This window comes from Macaca nemestrina, chromosome 5 (genome assembly GCF_043159975.1).
Source record: "Macaca nemestrina isolate mMacNem1 chromosome 5, mMacNem.hap1, whole genome shotgun sequence".
In the NCBI taxonomy this organism is placed as follows: domain Eukaryota; kingdom Metazoa; phylum Chordata; class Mammalia; order Primates; family Cercopithecidae; genus Macaca; species Macaca nemestrina.
In genome coordinates this window covers 165,334,355-165,356,343 of record NC_092129.1, presented here as the reverse complement: position 1 = coordinate 165,356,343, position 21,989 = coordinate 165,334,355, and positions in this window count along the sequence as shown.

Sequence of the window (21,989 nt, the reverse complement as noted above, 5' to 3'; positions counted from 1 at the left end):
GTATAAGTTTGTTTTGGTAAGTAAAATCCTAACCATTGACAAGTTGAACCATGACAAGTGTTGAAACTTTCAGGAAGCTGTTACTGGATTTCCCATGGACAAATTTAGATTTTGGATTTTACTATTAGATTGGTGCAAAAGTAATTGCGGCTTTTGCCATTACAGTAGTTAGAGTACCATAAATTAAATTAATTTTAGAATTAGAAGTTAAAGGAAGGTTTCTTCCTCTACTGGTGACTTTTTGAATAATCTTAAGAATGTATGCATGCTTATGGTTGCTAAGGAATCTTCTAATTCTGTTTATTTGAAGCAGTATTAATACTACTCTGACTCCACCTGGAAATGGACACCATCTACCTTCACATGTTTGTTCTCCAAATTTTTGCTACTCAAAGTGTGATTATAGAACACCAGCTTCGGCATCACCTGGGAGTGTGTTAGAACTGCAGAGCTACTGAATCAGAAATGGAATTTTAACAAGATCCCTAGGTGATCTGTGCTCACATTAGTGTTTGAAATGTGCTGCTCTAAATCACTCAGATTGCTGAAAGGATTTTTCTCTTAAAATCTCACAATGTTCTGTTTGATGTGGGGCTACCTGAATCAAAATTTATTAGTATGCAAGAAACTCAGATCTTAAGCTTAATTTCATAACTAAAAGAGTGTGTGTGTGTGTGTGTGTGTGTGTGTGTGTGTAGCAGGAGTAGTAGTAGTAGTAGTAGTAGTGGAGAAGAATATAACATTATCTTCAACCCATAGAAGGATAATGGTTTCTCAGGTTGGCACAGGCCCACAGGAAAATTTGGGTTTAGGGTGTGTTATCACTCAGTCTATTCACGTTGCACATAGAGAGGCATTGCCAAGAAAGTAGAACTGTGGAGGAAAGCTGTGTGTATGAGGGGCCATATGTGATCTAATGCTCTGCATAGGGTTAGAGTTGAAGACCTATTCAAAAGTTAAGGAACAATTAAAAGCCATGGTCACCCCTCCTCCATGTTGTAAACCTTTCATTGTTAATCAACTAGCCTTGTAGGACATTATTTCACTCTCTTAATTTTTGTAGTTAAGGCTTTTACAAAGGCAGTGTTCTCTCATGAGCCATGGGGTGTATTCTGACTCCTCTGCTAAGTGAGGAAAGAACAATGGGAAGGCTGCCCATTAGCACAGTGGGTCCTTTTTTTGATGACCTCCTCACTCCAGTTTCAGATTTATCTTTTTTGTTTCTTTTTTTGTCACTGCTTTGACAGATATTCAGTGTCTCTTGGTGCTCTTGAGACCTGGCCTTACTGTGCCTGCTGCTTGTTTTCTCTCTTTCACTCCTCACCATTCTTCCACTTCTAAAACTCACTCTCCATTTTCTCTGAAATTGTGATATGCAAAGTGACTTGCAAGGCTTGAGCATCTCTCTCTCTCTCTTTCTCTCTCTAATTTCTGAATTTGAACAACAATTAAAAATCCTGACTTTCTCCAAGTAATTGCCTCTGCTGGGGTCGGTCTTTCAGGCATTAATGCAGGTGAGTGGAGGAGATAATATTAAGGGAGAAGGGTAGCAGCCTGTTCTCAATGCCTCTCAAACCCTCTGCCTGGATGATACCCCCTTTGTACTGGGTCCAGGTGTTTGACATAGCCACACAGAAAGTGGGAAGCTTGCTTCATGAAAGTTAAAATGTAAGGTCTTAAGAGCATAAGAAACACTAAGTTTACATTGAAGACGGTCACTGTAGACTGTGGATTTATATCTTGGACCACACTTCGTATTGGAACACTAAGATAGAATAGCGTTAAGTGGAGTAGGCTGTGGACCTAGGGCAAGTTGACCTCCCAGGATGGTGATGAATGAGAGTCTGAGAAGCAATTCAGTGTCTGCTGAGGATCTCTACTCCCCCCTTTGACTGGTACTCAGCTGGGCTTGAGGATCAAAAGTAAGATGCATGTTCATTATTTCCATTAATAACCTAGAGATGGTTTGTGTATGTCAATGTATGTTTTCTTCCTTTGTCCAAAGCAGGAAAAGGCTTACACAATCTGAAAAAACCCTTTCCTGAGCAGGCAGTGAATTGACGTGAGTCATTCCCCACCAAGTACTCTGGAGTCCAGGGAAATGGGCTGTGTCTGCCTTTTCCCCCTTTGGCCATGTTACCCCGATACATTTGTAAACTTGAGTAGATAAATTGGGGTCTTAATCTGATCTTGCAGTGAAGCTGTGTGTGGCTTCTGCCCGCCATTCATGGCCCATCTGAGATGCTGAACTCTTCAGTCTTGAAGAGAATCATTTGGCTATGTACGTTTAGAAAACATCTACATAGTTAAAAGATAACTGACATGTCTTGAGTGTTTGCCATGTTGAATAATATCTGAATTATTTGGCACAGCTTCCATATGAGGTAAATACTACTTTCCCCATTTTACAACTAAAGAAGCTGAAAGAAATGTTCAAACTTGCCTAGAATCACCAGGCACAATAAGGTTGTTTTTCTTAGCCAGATTGTTTTACTCCAAAGCCTATGCCTTAAACATCTATGCCACTCAAATCAGAGAATGATTTTGTGTAACTTTCCTCTGTTGGTATAGAATATTTTTCTCCTTATTATATGGATTACATTAAGACATTTGCAACAAAAATTCTTACCCCACATTATTTTAGTTCACTCTAGGGTCACTTCTCATTCAATTCTTCATATGTCCATCTCTGGGCATTTCTATGTCTGAAAAGTTTTCAAGAAGGTGACCTATGCTGCCAGGAAACCTCTCCCTGCTCTTTCTTTTCATTTTTGGAAGCAATTATACCTTTCACTCAAGGCTAACAAAGTTAATGTAATTTATTTTCAGTGGTTCATTTGGCTTGGAAACCACTTGGATATTTCTATTGAATACATTTCAGAATAAACATTTGGAGGAAAAAAAACTACATTCTTCATTCAACAAGTTTTGAGTTTCTACCTTTTTTTTTTTTGGTAAGACCCTGAGTTGAGAGCTATGGAGCATGCAACATTCAGTACAAAGTTCTGTGACCAGAGATGTGATGATAAATTTTGTGTGTCAACTTGCCTGGACCACGGGATGCCCAGGTCAAGCATTATTTTGGGTGTGTCTGTGTGAGGCTATTTCTGGATGAGATTAACATTTGAATCAGTAGACTGAGTAAAGAAGATTGCCCTCCCTAAGTCAGTTGAAGATCTGAATAGAATGAAAAGGCTGAGGAAGAAGCCTCAAATTGGCTGGAACATTGGTCTTTTTCTACCTTCAAACTGGAACTACAATTTTGGCTCTTCTTGGGTCTCAAGTCTGTAGACTTTTTGACTGGAATGACACAATTGGCTCTCCTGAGTCTCCCATCTGCCCACTACAGATCTTGAGACTTCTCAGCTTCTATAATTGCATGAGTCAATTCCTTATAATGAATCTTTGTTTATAATATACTGTGATGATTAAATTTATGTATCAACCTGACTAGGTTGAGGGATGCCCAGATAGCTGATAACACATTATTTCTGAGTGTGACTGTGAGAGTGTTACTGGAAGAGATTAGCACTTGAATCAGTGGACAGAGTGAAGTAGATCTGCCCTCTCCAATGTGAGTGGGCATCAGTCAATCCGTTGAGGGTCCGGATAGAGCAAAAATGCAACAGAATGGCGAATTCTCTCTCTTCTTAAGCCAGGACATCCATTTTCTCTTGCTGTCAGACATGAAAGCTTCTGGTTCTTGGGCTTTCGGACTCCAGGATTACCAGGCCTTTGGCCTTGTACTGGGAGTTACAATATTGGCTTGCCTCGTTGTTAGGCCTTTGGACTCTGAATGACAGCATGGACTTCATGGACAACATGGACACATATGTGTGTGTGTGTGTGTGTGTGTGTTTATATACACACTTTCCAAACACATCCTTTTCTATGAGAAGTGTCTGTGCTTGGAAGTCAACTTATCCAAGATAGATTAGATGAATTTCAAATAGGTTTTGTTTATTGAGTTTTGTAGGTATAAATCATGTAATAAGTCAGTCTGGGGAAATGTACAATAGCAATAATAATTGGACACACTTCAGTTGGTACATTGGACAAAAACCTCTTCATAGGGATCTTTCTGTAAGAGTTGTGGCAAGTCTGAAAATCGAAAACAGTATTTCTATTGTTTTCTGAGCTTCAAAAGGAAGGAAGATGTTAAATGCCAACTGCCAGGCCCCAGAGGTACAATCATTGTTGGCTAACTGATTGCAGGCCAAAGCTTCCCTGGTTTGGGAAGATGATTTTTTAAATGTCTCTGAGTATGATTATGATACAGTTTCCATGTAAGAAGTACAGAAAAGAAAATATGTTTTCCTATGGACTTGGAGGTTGATTTTTCTAATGAACATAAGCCTTTCCTTTTCAGAATTATCAATTTCATTCTAATATAACTTTGGTTTTAATTGAGTGGAATTCATACAACATAAAATTAACCATTTTAAGGTAAACAATTCAGCAGCATTTAGTGTGTTCATCTCTATCTAGTTCCAAACATTTTCATTGCCCCAAAAGGAAACTCCATACTTCTTAGAGTTGCTCCTGGTTCCTACCTCTCCATACCCCAAACCCTAGAAACTCTATGGATTTATCTATTCTAATCTGCTTTTAAAATAATACTCTGTACAAAGAAAAGCTCACAGCATAGAACATAAGTTATGTAATGGAAGGAGTATATTAAACTTACAGATAGTTTTAATATTAGTTGCAAGTACTTATAGAATTTTTATTGTTTATTTTCATTTTTAAATGTATGATTGACATGAAGTAATTGTACATGTTTTATGGCATACAATGTGATGTGATATTTTAACACATGTATAAATTGTGTAATGATCATATCAGAGTAATTAGCATATTTGTCACCTTAACCATTTATCTTTTCTTTGTGATGAGAACATTTAAAAAGCTAATTTCTAGCTATTTTGAAATGTGCAATATACTGTTGTTAACTCTAGTCACCTTACTGTGCAATAGACCACCAGAACTTATTCTTGCTATCTAACTGTAGTTTTGTACCCATTGACTAATCTCTCACCTTCCCACTTTCTCCCCTCCATCCTCCCCTCCACCATTCTACTCTCTACTTCTCTAAGAACAACTTATTAGATTCCACATATAAATGAGATCATGCAGTATTTGTCTTTCTCTCTCTGGTTTATTGCACTTAACATAATGTCCTTGAGGTTCATCTATATTGCTGCAAATAACAGAATTTCATTCATTTTTGTGGCCGAATAGTATTCCATTATGTGTATGTACTGTGTATGTATCACATTTTCTTTATCCATTCATCTGTTAATGAACATTTAGGTTGATTCTGTATCTTGACTATTGCGAATACTGCTGCAATAAATATGAGAGTGCAGATATCTCTTCAACAAACTGACTTCATTTCCTTTGGATATGTACCCAGTAGTGGGAGAGCTGGATCCTGTGTTAGTTCTATTTTGAGTATTTTGAGGAATCTTCATATTGTTTTCCGTAATGGGTGTACTAGTTTACATTTCTACCATCAGTCCATAAGTGTAGACTTTTATCTACACCCTCATCAATGTTTGTTCTCTTTTGATTTTTTTGATAGTAGCCATTCTAACTGGAGTGAAGTGATATCTCATTGTAGTTTTGATTTGCATCTCCCTAATTAGTAATGTTGGGCACTTTTTCATAAAACAACTGTTGACCATTTGTATGTCTTCTTTTGAGAAATGTCTGTTCAGGTCTTTTGCCCATTTTAAAATTGAGTTAGTTGAATTTTTATTGTTGAGCTGTTTGAATTCCTTATATGTTTTGGATATTAGCATTTTATTAGATGTATAGTTTGCAAATATAATCGCCCATTCTGTAGGTTATCTTTGCTCTGTTGTTGGGTTCCTTTGCCATACAGAAGCATTTTAATTTGATGTCATCCAACTTGTCTACATTTGCTTTTGTTGCCTGTACTTTTGAGGTTTTATATAAAAAAAGTCATTGCCTATACCAATGTCATGGAGTTTTCCATGTTTTTCTCCTAATAGTTTCAGCTTTTACATTTAACTTTTCAATCTATTATGAGTTTTGTTGTATGTTGTCATAGGTAAGGGCCTAGTTTCATTCTTCTGCATGTAATATCCAGTTTTCTCAGCACCATTTGTTGGAGGCCAGTCTTTCCTCATTTTGTGTACTTGGCACCTTTGTAAAAAATCAGTTGGCTGTAAATGTGAAGATTTATTTCTGGGCACTTTGTTCTGTTCCATTGGTCTGTGTGTCTGTTTTTATGCCAGTACCGTGCTGTTTTGGTTACTATATAGCTTTGTAGTATGTTTTGAAGTCAGGTAGTGTGATGCTTCCAGTTTTGCTCTTTTTGGTTAAGATTTGCTTTGGCTATTTGGAGACTTTTGGGATTCCATATACATTTGTGGATTTTTTTTCTATTTCTGTGAAAAAATGTCATTGGTCTTTTGATAGGAATTGAATCTGTAGATCATTTTGGGTAGTATGGACATTTTAACAACATTAATTCTTTCAATCCATAAGCAAGGAATAATTTTCAATTTTTTTTGTGTGTTGTTCCATTTCTTTCATCAACATTTTAGGCTTAATTGTGGAGATCCTTCGCTTCCTTGATTAAATTCACTTCTAGATATTTTTGTAGTTATTGTGAAAAAGATAGCTTTTTCAGTAAATTTGCTATTGGCATGTAGAAATACTACTGATTTTTGTATGTTGATTTTGTATCATGAATCTTTGCTGAATTTGTTTATTAGTTCTAACAGTTTTTTTGTAAGAGTCTTTGAGGTTTCTATACAAAAGATTATGTCATCTAGAAACAGAGACAACCTCTTTTCCAATTTGGTTACCTTTATTCCTCTTGCCTAGTTGCTTTGACCTCCAGCACTATGTTGAATATAAGTGGTGAAAGTGAGCATCTTTATCTTTTTCCAGATCTTAGAGAGAAAGTTTCCAGCTTTTCCCCATTCAGCATGATGTTAGATTTGGGTTTGTTACACATAACCTTTATTATGTTCCTTCTATACCTAATTTGTTGAGAGTTTTTGTCATGAAGGGGTGTTGAATTTTATTGTGTTTTTCCTGCATCTATTGAGATGATAATATGGTTTTGTCCTTCATTCTTTTAATGTGATGTACTATGTTTATTCATTTGTATATGTTGAACCATCCTTGCATCTCAGGGATGAATCCCACTTGATAATGGTGAATAATCTTTGCGATGTGCTGTTAGATTTGGCTTGTTAGTATTTTGTTGAGGATTTTTGACTTTATGTTCATTAGAGATATTGGCCTGTAGTTTTCTTTTTTTGTCATGTTCTTGTCTGGTTTTGGTATTACAGTAATGCTAACCTCTTCAAATGAGTTTGGAAGAATTCTTTCCCCTTCAAATTTTTGGAGTAATTTGAGCAGAATTGGTATTAGTTCTTCTTTAAATGTTTGGTAGAATGTAGTAATGAAGCCAACAGGTTCTGGGCTTTTTTTTGATAGGAGGCTTTTTATTACTGATTCAATTTTGATACTCATTATTGGTCTGTTCGGATGTTCTCTTTCTTTGTGGTTCAATCTTGGTAGATGGTATGTGTCTGGGAATTTATCAGTTTCTTCTAAGTTTTCCAATTGGTTTGCATCTAGTTGTTCATAAGAGTCTTTAATTATCTTTTGTATTTCTGTGATGCCAGTTTTAATTATTTCTTTTTTGTCTCTTATTTTATTTATTTGTGTCTTTTTTTCTTAGTCTGCTTAAAGGTTTGTTGATTTTGTCTCTCTTTCAAAAAACCAGTTCTTTATTCTGTTGATTTTTTTTGTATTTTTTAGTCTCTATTTCATTTATTTCTGCTCGGAACTTTATTACTTCTTTCCTTCTACTTGTTTTGGGTTTGGTTTTTCTTGTTTTTCTAGTTCCTTGGGTTGTAATGTTAAGTTGTTTATTTGAGATCTATTTTTTTTGTAGGCATTAATTGCTATAAACCTCCCTATTCACACTGCTTTTGCTGCGTCTCGTAAGTTTTGGTATGTTGTTTCCATTATCATTTATCTCAAGAAATTTTAAATTGTGTTGCTTAACTTCTTCACTGACCCATTGGTCATTCAGGAGCATGTGATTTAATTTCCATTTATTCGTATAGTTTCTTAAGTTCTTCTTGTTATTAATTTCTAGTTCTATTGCATTGTGGTCAAAAGACACTTGATATGATTTCAATTTTTGAAAATTTACTGAGACTTGTTTTTTGACCTACCATGTGGTATAGCCTGGAGAATGGTTCCATGTGTGATTGAAAAGAATGTTCCTTGTGCTGTGTCTTCTGCAGTTACTTGGCGAAATGTGCTGTAGAGATCTGTTAGGTTGATTTGCTCTAGGGTGCAGTTTCAATTCCATTGTTTCTGTTTGTTTTTGTGTTGGATGATATGTTATTGCCGAAAGTGAGGTGTTATAGTTTCCTAATTACTGTTGGATTAGAGTCTGTTATTTTCTTTTAGGTCTATTAATATTTGCTTTGTATGTTTAAGTGTTTTGATGTCAGGTGCATAGATAAAAGACTAGCTTCATATGTGAATCCAGCACTCTCCACACTATGGCACAGTGTGAGTTTGCAAGGATTTCTCAACAACCCCTGGCAAGACAGGGAGGCTGCAGTTGGAGCAACTCTGGCAGGTCCTCTCAAGAAGAAAATACAGGGAAGAATGCCCTTTTGGCATCCTTCTTGGCCACATTTTGGCTGCCAGATACATCAACATACTGCACACAAGCTTCAGGATGGGATCCACTGCTTTCCAACCATTTTAGTTTTGATTAGTACAGAACTGAGAAAGTCTGTGCAAGGACTGCTTTTTATTTCTGACAGACTCTTCTCATAGTCTCTTTTCTCTTTAGCCATCGGTTATCATAGTTATGGTTTTGGCCCATTATCTGTGTACCTTTCTTTTCTCACTTTAAAATATTCTGTTCAAAACAACTAGAAATTTGACTACAAAAATCGCTAGTATTTTAATATATGTGGATTCTTGGCTGTGATGAGCTCATTGCTCTATTTTCCAAGCTGAGGTGCTTATGTATAGACGAGGCTTGTCCACTTATTTAACTCATTTCACACCCTAAGTGTGAGAGGCCATTTGTAGTTGGTGGCGATTTTCCTAGAACCAGAGAAAAAGTTTGTTGGAAAGTGGGAATTGCCCACTCTGGAAAACTATTTCTTGAAGATTAGGAAGGGAAAGCATGTATTCTTCACAGGCTGTTGGATGGCCATTTAAAGAGTGATGTTTGTAACTCTTGATGTGCTCTACAGATTCATGTACAGGAAAAATTGCCTTACTCGAATCGGGAGAAGGGTCTTCTGCTGTATAGGGCTGTGCATGGTGTACTCTCTGCATCTCTAGTGTGGGCCTTTCAACAGAGAATTGATGTCAAGGGCTTCCTCCCAAGATTTCCAACTCTTTTCTTCCCTTTTCCATACTTAAACCTGTAAGATACTGGATTTGAAAAACCACCAGAGATGTTTATACTCAGTTTCTTAACCAGTTGAAATCTCCCTCCATGTAATTTCTATCTGGTTGTCTTGGTTCTTTGCTCTGCATGGAGAGAGGCAAATGGTCTGTCTTAGTTAATTTGGGCTGCTGTAATAAACTCCCATAGACTGGGTGGCTTATAACCAGCTGATATTTATTTCTCCCAGTTCTGGAGGCTGGGAAGTCCAAATTAAGACACTGGCAGATTCAGCGTCTGGTGAGGGCCCACTTCCTGGTTCATAGAGGACCATCTTGTTGCATCCTCACATAGATTGCACTGTTGCATCCTTAGGTAGTCTGCCAGGCCTCTCTTATAAAAGCACTAATCCTATTCATGAAGGCTCCATCTCTATAACCTAGTCACCTCCTAAAGTCATCACCTCCTAATAACATCACCTTGGCTGTTAGGATTTTGACATAAGCACTTTGGGAAGACACAGTCATTTAGTCCATAGTATGATGCTTCTTCATTGCCAGTTTTCCAGACATAGGAATATAGAAATCATATCCTCTAACGTCCTCTACAGGTGTTGCCTAACCAGTGAGGATGAAACAAGGATCACTTCTCATTGCTGTTTCATCAGGTAATAGCTTTTGCATTAGTGACATCAGGTATTGATTCCCTCTTATTGAGTAGTTTATTGAAACTTTAAAGGTCTTCTTTCAATTGATAATACTATCTCCTAGCTTTTCCGTGATGCTTTACAGTTTACAAAGTATTTTCACATGTCTCATCTGGCATCAAAAATAATTCTGATGCAAGCAGTGAAGATGATAGTGTATGCATCTTATTGACAAGGAAGCTAAGCACCAGAGAACTTTGGCGGCCAGGGCCATACCACCACCACATCCAGTGCTCAAAGATCAGGTAGTTCCTAAACTTCTGTATTATTATTATTTTTTCATCGGGAATCCATTTTGGGAAACTGTTGTCCAAGTCAGGTCCCCCTAAGTTGTACTCGTGCAGTTGATTTGCTGGAACTAAATGAATCCTGTTAGATTTTAATGACAACAATTTTGTAATGCAATAAAATGAAGGAAACAAGTCTGTGTTTTCCAGAACCAATTTAAAATTTACTTTAGAGAACAACATTTGTCCAGCTCCAGTCTTCTTTTTTATACTATTTCTTGAAATCACAACTACATAGATTTGTTCTTTCCTCTTTTAAAAAAATCCAGATTTTAGATTAATTAATTAATTAAATTAATAATTAAATTATTAATTAATCCACATTAATTAATTAGCTAATTAATTAGATTATTATTTTTTGAGACAAGGTCTCTCTCTGTTGCCCAGCTTGTGTGCATTGATGTGACCATGGCTCACTGCAGCCTCAGCCTCCAGAGTAGCTGGGACTACAGGCACATACCACCATGCTAATTTTTAAATTTTATTTTTGTAGAGACGGGATCTCGCTATTTTGCCAGGGCTGGTCTCAAACACTTGGCATCAAAGAATCCTCTCGCTTCAGTCTCCCAAGCTGCTGGGGTTATAGGTGTGAGCCACTGTGCCTGGCCCACATTAATCTGTTCAAATAACTGATTTATTCATTTCAGTTTCCTTACTTCTTTTGCATTTCTAGTTTTTCCTACCTCTGTGTGTTCTACCTTTCTGAGTTTAAAGGCATAATCTGCATTAAAATGCATCAGCCTTGATTCATCTTTTTCCAGATGCCCTGTACACCCACAGAGATTTTCGCTCTTGTTTCTCTAGTTTCCTCCCTCACTCCAATCCCCCTCCCCATGTTTCTACTACCAAATTCATCGCTTTTTATACATGCGTGTAACTTCTTTCCATAGAGTGTACAACTTATAACACTTGACTCTATTCAAATCTGACAGTATGCAAGCTAGATTAGAATAAAAACATATGTTCACATGAAGAGGTTGCAGCCTCGAGGATTTTAGAGTGATTATTATAGGATTGCAGACGTCTGTTATTAGATGAAAGTTAGGTAAGTTAATTGTATATTTTAAGTCTCATTTTGAAAATAATTTATTTGATATCATTTGAAAAAACTTGAACACAAAAAAAATCATCTGAGAAGATAAATGACATGTTTACAAGTTGATTTGTAGGAAAAATATCTATTTGCGGTGGATCTTGAAGGCCAAAAGTATGTAGTTTCAGATGTTTGGATTTAAACTCTGGATTCAAAGTTGGGACAAAACTGAAAGCCTTTGAAGTTTGTATGGTTTTGGCTCCAGAAACGTTAAGTTTTGCAAAGTCTATGGTTTTTCTCTTATCTCCGCTAACGTCCACACTTGTTACAATGAGAGGAGAGAAGAATTTTATCTTCGTACCTAGGCTGCCAAATACTTTTTAAGAAAAATATAAATTTCTCAGGAAATAATGCTTTTAAGTTAAGAGAAAATATTTTGCAAATATTTTTACCAAAAGTTGATGACACCAAAATTTACATAGATAAATGTCTTCATACCAACACTCAAGATGTGTGGTTACATAAAATACCTTGACTAAGTTCTCATGTAGATTATTATATTCCTTTTAGATTAATCTGAGCAGTTTCTTGCTTAATGTATTGTTTAATGTGTCTGATAAATGGCAAAAAGATCTTAAAATCAAAGTATGTATTGTCATTTTATTATAAATATAATCTATTATATATAAACTTTACAAGGTAGGTGTCATTCAGTTAACCAACTTAAATGCTTAGCTTTTTCCCTAGAGTAATCAGAGTAAGTGTTGGGGCAGGGCTTCAATCTGTGCCCCTTTTCGTTGTTAAGGAGTCTGCATTTTCACACTGCAAAGGATTTAATTCTCTGAAGTATTTGTGTCGGGTATCTCTACTTTGAGCTTACAACAGACTTGACATCTCTATTAAGAAAGGAAGTCAAAATACAGCACATGGAAAACAATTGATGATGGAGAATAGCAAGTGAAGAAAAAGAGGCCACAGTCTGAGTTCTTATGAACACAATGTGTTCTTATCAAACACATTTGCAGAATGTCCATGACTCAATTTTTGGAGGTTTGGTTGCTATCTTTGCCTGCCTTGCTCCGGGTAGAGACTGTAGGCTCTTCTAAGCTAAGGGAGAAGGGAGAATGTGGGTTCTGACAGCCCCGAAGCCAGCAAGCAGCCTTTAATAATATTCAGGTGTACAGCTTGCACTCTGAGTTCTTATTAGAGGACGTGTGTAATATATGTATTTTTTCTCTCATAAATTTATATTTTCCTTTCCAGGAGAAAAGCAAAACTGCCACAGTGATGTGCACATAGAAGAAAAGCATCGTTTGAATAAATACTGAATTTTTCTCGTGGAGGCCGTTGGTCATTCATCTTGACTTTAGACACTTGACTAGCTTGCAAACCTCTGCTTTTTTGTAATTCGATTAATGATTCAGATTCCCTCCAGCCCTTCTCTCTCCTTCACCCCCTGCTTCTGATTGCTATTGATTGCTTTCTGCCTATTGCATTGGAACAGTATCCAATAGGACTTTCCAATTTGATGTGGAGCCTGAGCAGGCTTGCTTCCAGAACTTTCCTCCGTGTGTTCCCGACTCTCTCTGGTTCCTCTCTCCCACCCTAACTCTCTTCTTTAGTATTACCCAGATTTGTATTTACAGAAGCTCACAGGCTGTTCTGCAAACTGTCTCTCTGCTGCCTCACTCCTTTATCATAGCAACTACCGCCACACTATTTTGTTAAAACGATGCTTGGAAGCCAGGCCACTCGAGTGTGCAGTAAGTTGAATTGCAACTGCTCCCTGCTGTTCTTGTGATAGATAGTACCATAAAATGGATGTGATGTGGTTATTAGGCTGTGATTCGGTTCATACTGAGCTGTATTGATTGGTGTTGGTTCAGTGCTTGCTATACATTTTATCAATTGACCTTCTAGATTGTATCCTGCCTTTGCTTCTTTTACTTCTAATTCTACTTTATCTCCAGTTTTGTGACTCCTAATTTTCTTTTGACTGATTTCTCATAATATTTCTTTAGTTTTCTATTACTCAGAAAGACTTGTCTAATGAAACCATATTTTCCCTCTCACCATGCTTATTTACTTATTTATTTATGTAGCTGGGTTGGCCTTTGTTATTCTGGGATACCTGAGTTTCCAAGTTTTAAAGTATTTCTGACTGCACACAGGACTTTTCCTGAAACTTTCCAGTCCCACTTGCTGGCAGAGCTCAGCAGAGGGCGATTTGATTGCATAGGCTCAAAGTCCTATTTGCAGTTATTCTCCATAACAAGCAGTCAGTCAGCCTTCTTTTGCCCTAGTGCCATCTTTTCATTTTGAAGTTCTTTCTTTCTTATATATATATTTTTTTCTTAGTGAGGGTTCTGGGGATTTCTTCAGGTGTTTGTATAAAAATATTAGATAATTAAGCAAAGGTAGATATGGAAAGTAGGAACCTTGGCTGCAGAGAGGGGAGACACGAAGAGAAAGGGGGTAGAAGATGGAAAATGGAAGAGAAAAAGGAGGGGAAATGTCAAGGGAAGAGGAGCGAGCAAAGCTGTTTGAGAGAGTGGGGAACAAAACAGATGTGATCCGTGTGTAGGAGGCTGGATAGAGTTATTTTTGGTATATATATATATATATATATATATATATATATATGAAGATAAAGGGACAAGAGTGAAGGTAAAGAGGGGAGGGGTTGATGAAGTCAGTGCTGGGAAAGTGAGATTAACATATTTTTATAGATTGTAAACCCATTAGGGAAAGTACATGTTTAGTATACTGCTGAGCACCTTGTCACGTACCTTATAATTAATAATAATTACAGCCATTATTTTAAAAAATCATGGAGAAAAATTTGTGTCCCTTGAGGAACAGTGTTGTGACACTGCATTACCTATGACTGGTAATTTTTCAAACACTTGATTCTTATGGTTATTGCTTTTATTTTTCATGGAGGCAGGAATTAAATAAAACATATGACCACTTGTTGCTTCTGACACCAAGCAAATATTATTTGACCATTTTGTTTGAAAGCAACTGAGATTTTTATGGCTAGTTTTTTTTTTTTTTTTTTTTTTAACTATGAACCAGGCCGGTTGTGCAAAGTAATTTCCATCTGAATAGTTCTTAGTGGCCCAAGTGGAATTAATACATCCCTTCGAAAACCAACACCTGCTTACCTGAAGTTAATTTCTAAATAATAATTTAGTAGTCCCTTGTATAATTTACTAGATTCTAGTTCCTTGTATCAACCACAACAAAGTGGGTAAGGAGTGATGTCATGAAGCCAAAGGGTTTTCTGTTCCCAAGGAAGCACTTAAAAAAAAACAAAACTCATTAGTATTTATTTATTTATTTTAAAATTTCCAACTTTTATTTTAAGTTCAGGGTACATCTGCAGGATGGGCAGATTTGTTGCATAGGTAAACATGTGCCATGGTGATTTGCTGCACAGATCATCCAATCACTTAGGTGTTAAGCCCAGCATCCATTAGCTATTCTTCCTGATGCTCTCCCTCCTCCCACTCCCCACCCTCCAACAGACCCCAGTGTGTGGTGTTCCCCTCCATGTGTTCTCATCATTTAGCTCCTACTTATAAGTGAGAACATGTGGTATTTGATTTTCTGTGCCTACGATAGTTTGCTAAAGATAATGGCCTGCAGTTCCATCCCTGCAAAGGACATGATCTTGTTCCTTTTTATGGCTGCATAGTATTCCATGGTGTATATGTACCACATTTTCTTTATCCAGTCTATCAATGATGGACACTTATGTTGATTCCGTGTCTTTGCTATTGTGAATAGTGCTGCAATGGACATATGCGAGAAGCACTTAAAAAAAAAAAAGACAAAAATAGTCCAGGAATAAGGCAACATCTCCTGTGTCTTTATCATAACACATGTATGCACAAAGCTGCTTTTCAATGACCAACCCACTCCATGTGTGAAAACATGTGTCACTTTATGTTCCTTCATAATGTGCCTGTAAAATGGTTAAGGAAGAGTCTCTGCTTTATCAACTGAGAGACATTTTAACCTCCTGTTTCACTGAGTGTTCCATATCAAGGGACTCAAATGAGGAGCTGGGACACCAATGGATGGCCCAGATATTTCTAGTGTTTTTTTGAAATTGGAGCTATCCTTGGGCTTTGCAAGCAAAGGACACCTCAGTGCACTCCTACTTGGTTTAAGGTCAGCTACAAGGGACTTTCTTTACCTGGGCCTTTGACCAGCCATGCATTTGACACTCTCCTTTTCATTCCGTGAGCATGGAGGTAATGACTCATTTTCCCTGTCTTTCAATTAACACCCCATGAAAAGAATGGGGTGGCATCAACTTTCTTCCCATTCTCCTCCGAGTTTGCTTGTAATTGGACTGGATCATTGTATACTTTTGTCAAATTGAAGAACTTGTTTATGCTTTTAAAACAATCCTCTTTTATTATTTACCACAATGATCTCTTTTGCCCTTGAAACTGAAGGCAAACAGCCTTTCTTAATGTGTCAGAACATAGATGCCATCTTGGTGAACTTGATAATTTGTCATCAGGTCTGGCTTGTGGAGGGCTGAGGCCTAGCAAAAAAAATAGTTTGAAGCATCTAAGTTGTGTGTCCTCCAGCAAAACTCCCTGGAAAGGACCGGATTACAGAACTGCTGGATCTTGGGGAGGTACCAAAGGATTTATCATAACACTCAATGAGGAACTGCAAGCTTACAAAAGGGCCTTGTTTACACCCTGTCTGGGGACGGGGGATTTGTAGACTACTGTGGAGGGTTGGAGGACATTTATGCATAAAACCCACCATGGTTTTCATTCCTCAAACTGCTGTTGAAACTCCATGTTCAGGAAATAGAGTCATTCCTGCTAATAACCCTTGGGGTGCAGCTCAAGACTAACCTCCATTGTCTTCATTCAAACCTATCTGAGGATGTACAGGCAAAGAAATCTTCTGGTTACTCATTTTAACTACACTCAAGTTAATCTTGCTGAGAATTCTGGAACTAGCCCACCACGTGACTTCTTTCTTGCCTTTATGGCTGAAGTCCTCAGGTTCATGTGTGAGTGCAAAACTGAGAATTATACAGACCAGGGTGTATTATATTCTCAAATCGCTTCTTTATATTTCACTTAGATTTTCTAGTTGGGCACCATGGTAATTGAAATGGGGTTTGTTTAGAGTTATTTTGTGATAATGAGGGAATGCTCGTGAAGGCCTGATTGTTGCTTTCTTTATAGTTGGTTCCACATCCCAAAATATTAGAATCCTTGGAAGAAAAATAGTCAAAACACAAATAAAAGAGATTTATACTTTAGTAGTATGAATATAATGCTGCTGGTACACTTTTACTTCTCAAAACTATCTGTTTATTTTTAAATAAGTGATAACACTATTACTAGTTAATGCATTTTTATTGCTGAGGTAAATAATTCCTTAAAATGTGATGGGAGTACTGCTATGAGTTATTCGCATGCCAAATATGATATCACAATACTGACATGATAAGTTGGAATCCCTACTAAGGAAGTTGATACAATTTTGTAAGGAAAAGACACAGACAATGGGCCTCTGCATCCTTTCCAGATCTGCATTCTGAGGCTCAAGCCAGAACCATCATTTGTAGGTCTGAGACAGAGTCAATAGTAGGATTCAATATAATTCCTTGAAGTCAGTGTATACTGACATTGCATAAGATGTCCTGTTGGTAGCTGAAATTGCTGTTTAAGATCTGATTTCACTCCATGTTGTGATGGCTGAAACATTCATAGAGAAGAACCTTAGTTGTTTAAAAATAACAGTTTTCCCGGGACTTATAGTGGAGTTTCTTAGGCTTTTCTGTAGAAAAAGTGTAACAATGCTCCTCACACTGTTTTTAAGAAATTATCACTATAGTATAAAATATTGAGATGATTAATTTTGTGTTAACTTAGCTAGGCCACAGTGCCTAGATATTTGGTTAAACATTATTCTGGAACTTACTGTGAAGGTGCTTTTTTGTATGGAATTAACATTTAAATTAAGTAGACTTTGAGTGAAGCAGATTGTCCTCAAAATGTGGGTAGGTCTCATCCAATCAATTGAAAGCCTCATTAGAAAAATATTTACCTCCCTGGAAGAAGAGGGAGTTTTGCCAGCAGACTGTCTTTGAACTTGGACTGAGTACTTCTCTGGGTCTCCAGCCTACTGGCCCACCCTGCAGATTTTGGACTTGCATCTCCACGATTGTGTGATCCAGTTTTAAAAATATCCCCTCTCTCCATACACATATATGTGTACACATATATACACATGTATATCTTGTCGATTCTGTTTCTCTGAAGAAGTCTGACTACTAATACAAGTATTATCAGAATTAAAAAGGAGCTCAAAGTCATCTAGCCTAATGCTCTTCTTTTTAATGATGAGGAAAAGAGATATTCAGAGAAACAAGTGAATTTACCTAAATTACCCAGCTAGGGAGTTACACTTCCCATGTATCATATTTATTGCACATATAAGTAAGCAGCAACTTCTCTTCTTTGAGCAACAATACTCAAAGCAGAGAGAATATATACGTATAGGTGACTGTCTAAAGTTTTTATATAAAGATTGCTGTTAGTGGGTAGATTAGATGAGTGATCAAATATGGCTTACTCTAGTGCTGTTTGTCCACCATTGAATTTAGCACAGTTATCATTGGTTGCCCTTGAAGAAAAGCAAAAATTTAGAAAAAGTTAACCTGCATTAAACTCTGACCTAGTTCAGAAATGCCTTCGATAAAATTTAACAAAACAATTACTTCAAGCATGTATCTGAGGGAACTGGCTTCATTTCAATTTATTTAGGGTTCTTGAAGCACTTTTAAAAATATGCCTTAAAATCCCATTTCAATTATCTTTAATAAGATCAACTTGTCTGATATAGGTGCAATATGAGAGGCAGAGCAAAAAATACTTCCCTTTTCAAATAATTCTTTCTAAAACAATTACGGTCCATTTTTTTAAAACCACCTCAGGGTGGTAAGTCATGTTTGTCATTTTTAACTTTCTTCTGTCTTAGGAAGAACTCAGATGGAATATCTCTTGGCTCCAAAATGATTTCTATAATGAATATCTGATGGTAGGAACTTGCTAATAACACTATGATAAAAAGGCAGTATTTTTGTCCCAATCTCAAGGATATATTCCTGGGAGTAACTTGAGAGCATTTTTGTACACGATTATTATTATTATTACTTTTTATTTTGTAATAACTTTAGATGCACAAAATGGTTAGAAATATAGTGCAAAGAATTCCCTTAAACCCTGCATTCAGGAGGGATACCAGTGTTACAATATTTTTCCATATTTGCTTTATCTCTCTCTCTCTCTCTCTCTCTCTGTGATTTTTTTCTGAACTGGTTAAGAGTAAGTTGCAGACATAAAGATATTTTTATCACTAAACATTTCAGTGTGTATTTCCTAAAATAAAGACATTCTCTTAAATAACAATAGTATAATGATCAAAATCAGGAAATTAAGCTTGATGTAGTAATATTATCTAACATACAGAGCTTATTCAATTTCATCAGTTGTCCCACTAATGTCCTTTATGGCAAAAGAAAAATAATTTTGGCTCAGGAGGCAGATTGGGTTTTAAACTTTAAAAATGATAAAAGTCAATGGTTAAAGGTTTGGGTGGAAATTAACCATCTTCCTTCTCCCCAACTCCAGTTCTACCCACCCCCCCAATGAATCAGGGTCAACATTTATGTATTCTTTGGTATTATCCATAGTCATACTCCTACACACATGTAAAGTGTATTTGTTTCTTTTTGAGTTTGTGAAAAGTAAGAAATTTACCACAAACATTAATGCATCATGGCTTTTTCATTTAATTGCACATTAGGAACATCCTTTGAGAGAAACAGATCTATGTAACCCTGTTTTATTTGTTTTTAAAGGTCTTTTAGATCAAAGTAATATACACATATTGTTAAAGACAAATGTCATTAAAGGCTTATAATGAAGAACACTGGTATCCTTCTCCACCAGTCTCACTTCTAATAGAAAAGTAGTTTCAATTATTTTGTTTATATCAATTTTGCTTATATTTTGATATATATTTATATCAATTTTCTTTATATTTTGTTTATATCAAAGTAATTGAAACTGTATTATAAATGATATTCTTGTACTACTATTGCTTGGGTCATCATTTTTAGAGGTATTTTATCCACTTCTTTCTATAGTACATGAGAATTTGGTCTTTCTCTCTCCCCTGTCCCTCACCCTATTTGCTGCCCTTCCTTTCCAATGTAATTCTATTTCAAGTTTTTTGTTAATAATATTTTTAAGTTTACATTTTATGATTACAAAATAGCATAATATTTCATGAAGTGTAACTCACTCTGAGTCACATATTAAAATCTATGTCTGAGGATTTTGTCTTCTAATACGTTTGTTTTCCTGCTGTTAAAAATTGTCTCAAATTTTTTTTTGCTTAGTTCATATGAAACTAATTCTAATTCTCCTCTTATTCCCAACAACTTCAATACAATTATCAGGTGAATGGTTAGATCCTTATTTTTCCTCTTTTGGGCTCCTCAATTTACTTGCTTCCAACTGGACAGCTTTCTTTCAGGCATCCTGCACAACTGCTGTCCTGGGACTTCCTTTTGCCTTCATTCAGGAGATTCTCTCATCCTTATCCTCACCTCTCTCTCTCTGTGCAAAATGGTTGGATGACTGGTAAAAAAAAAAATCACTGTTTATCTCCTCTGTAAAGTTCTAATTAATGTGAAAAAGGCTCCTAAGCTGTAGCAAATTTGGTGTGCTTTGTGTGTCTTCTGTATGGTTTTGTCATAAAGAGGAGTACGTTAGGATAGAACACGGGCTTCGGACACCATAAGCTCACTATTCAAGATGGCCCAGCAAGCTGGTCAGTAACAAACTTTACTGCAGGTACCTGAAACAAACAAAAAAACTGGATGAGGTTTCCATCTTGTTTTATGTCCTTGGGAATTTGACCTCGTAACCCTGTGGCAGTACTTTCTCTTGATCTCTGCCATCTAGGGAACAGGAATTGGGGGGTTCATGTCATAGTTAGCCCTAAAAATTATTGAACAATTAAAAGCCTTTGTGACTATACCACTGTACTCCAGCCTGTGCAACAGAGCAAGATCTTGTCTTTATTAAAAAGAAAGAGGCCGGGTACAGTGGCTCATACCCCTAATCCCAGCACTTTGGGAGGCCGAGGCAGGCACATCACTTGGGGTCAGGAGTTCAAGAACAGCCTGGCTAATATGGTGAAACCCATCTCTACTAAAAATACAAAATTTAGTTGGGCATGGTGGTGCATGCCTGTAATCCCAGCAACTCTAGTGGCTGAGGCAGGAGAGAATCACTTGAACCCAGGAGGCGGAGGTTGCAATGAGCCGAGATTGCTCTACTGCACCCCAGCCTGGGTGAAAGAACGAGACTAAATCTAAAAAAAAAAAAAAGCTTTTGTGACCTCAAATTTAACTGCTCTAGAATCCTTCTAGGCAGAGCAATGGAAACTGCCCAGTGTTGTAGTTTAGTAGCTAAGGCTTTGTCTTTTCACAGTGGTAGCCCGGGTTCAGTCTTGGCTTAGGGAGTGAGTCCTTTTTGGTGATATTTGCATGACCTTTACCATTTGTTGAATCCCCTCCCCTCCATGAACAGTCTTGAATTTTCCTTTCTTTCAGCACCTAGAAGGTTACCTTTGGTAAAATTCAAAAGCCAGAAATATTGGCCATTTGGCCTAGCTAAAGTCAGGTAATAAGAGGATTTAAAAGGACTTTTAGAGTGCTATGGTTAAAAGCAGATAGATCTCTCTCAAAATTTAAGGCTCTGTTTTGTTTTACATTGCATTATCTGACAATTTTTGACTTTTGGGGCTATCAGAAATTACTTTGCATTATGAGAAAGCTTTGGTGTATAATATATAATTTTGGGGATAGCCAATGGCCGTTAGGGGGGAATACTCAACTCTTTGCACCTTTGAATCGGAGAAGCATGCTCTTGGCCACCTAGAAAGTATGGAAATGTTGCTACCCACACTGAAATAAGACTCCCACGGGGGATGGGTTGATCACAGAATGGGCTGATTGGCTTTGGGTTGCTGTGTAATAAAATGCATGATAAAAGCATTGCATTGTCTTCTCCCATAGCATTTCCTCTTTTTGGGAATCCAGGATGTGGTATAAAAGTGGGACCCTTAATTTGGGAGATCTGTTTTTGCTTTCCAGCTGTGCCCGCTTATTAGGCTATAGAAACTGCATGATTTCCTGGTTCTGTTTCCTCCAAGGGCACCACCCTAAAGCCAGTAATCCAATTAAGAAACTGGCAAATCAAAAATCTTACAACTACTGGTTCTTCTGTCTGTCTGTGTATTTATATGTGTGTGCCGTGTGTGTGATGTTTAATATAAAAAAGCTCTGATTAATTGGCTTAAAAATAATAGGTGCTTAAATCAAATATTGTCAGAAAAGTAAAAAGTATGATGCCTTTTAGTTCATACTTTTTAATCTTTAGTAATCTTTGGAAAATAACAGCAGTTTTAAAGATTATTGGTAAAATAAAG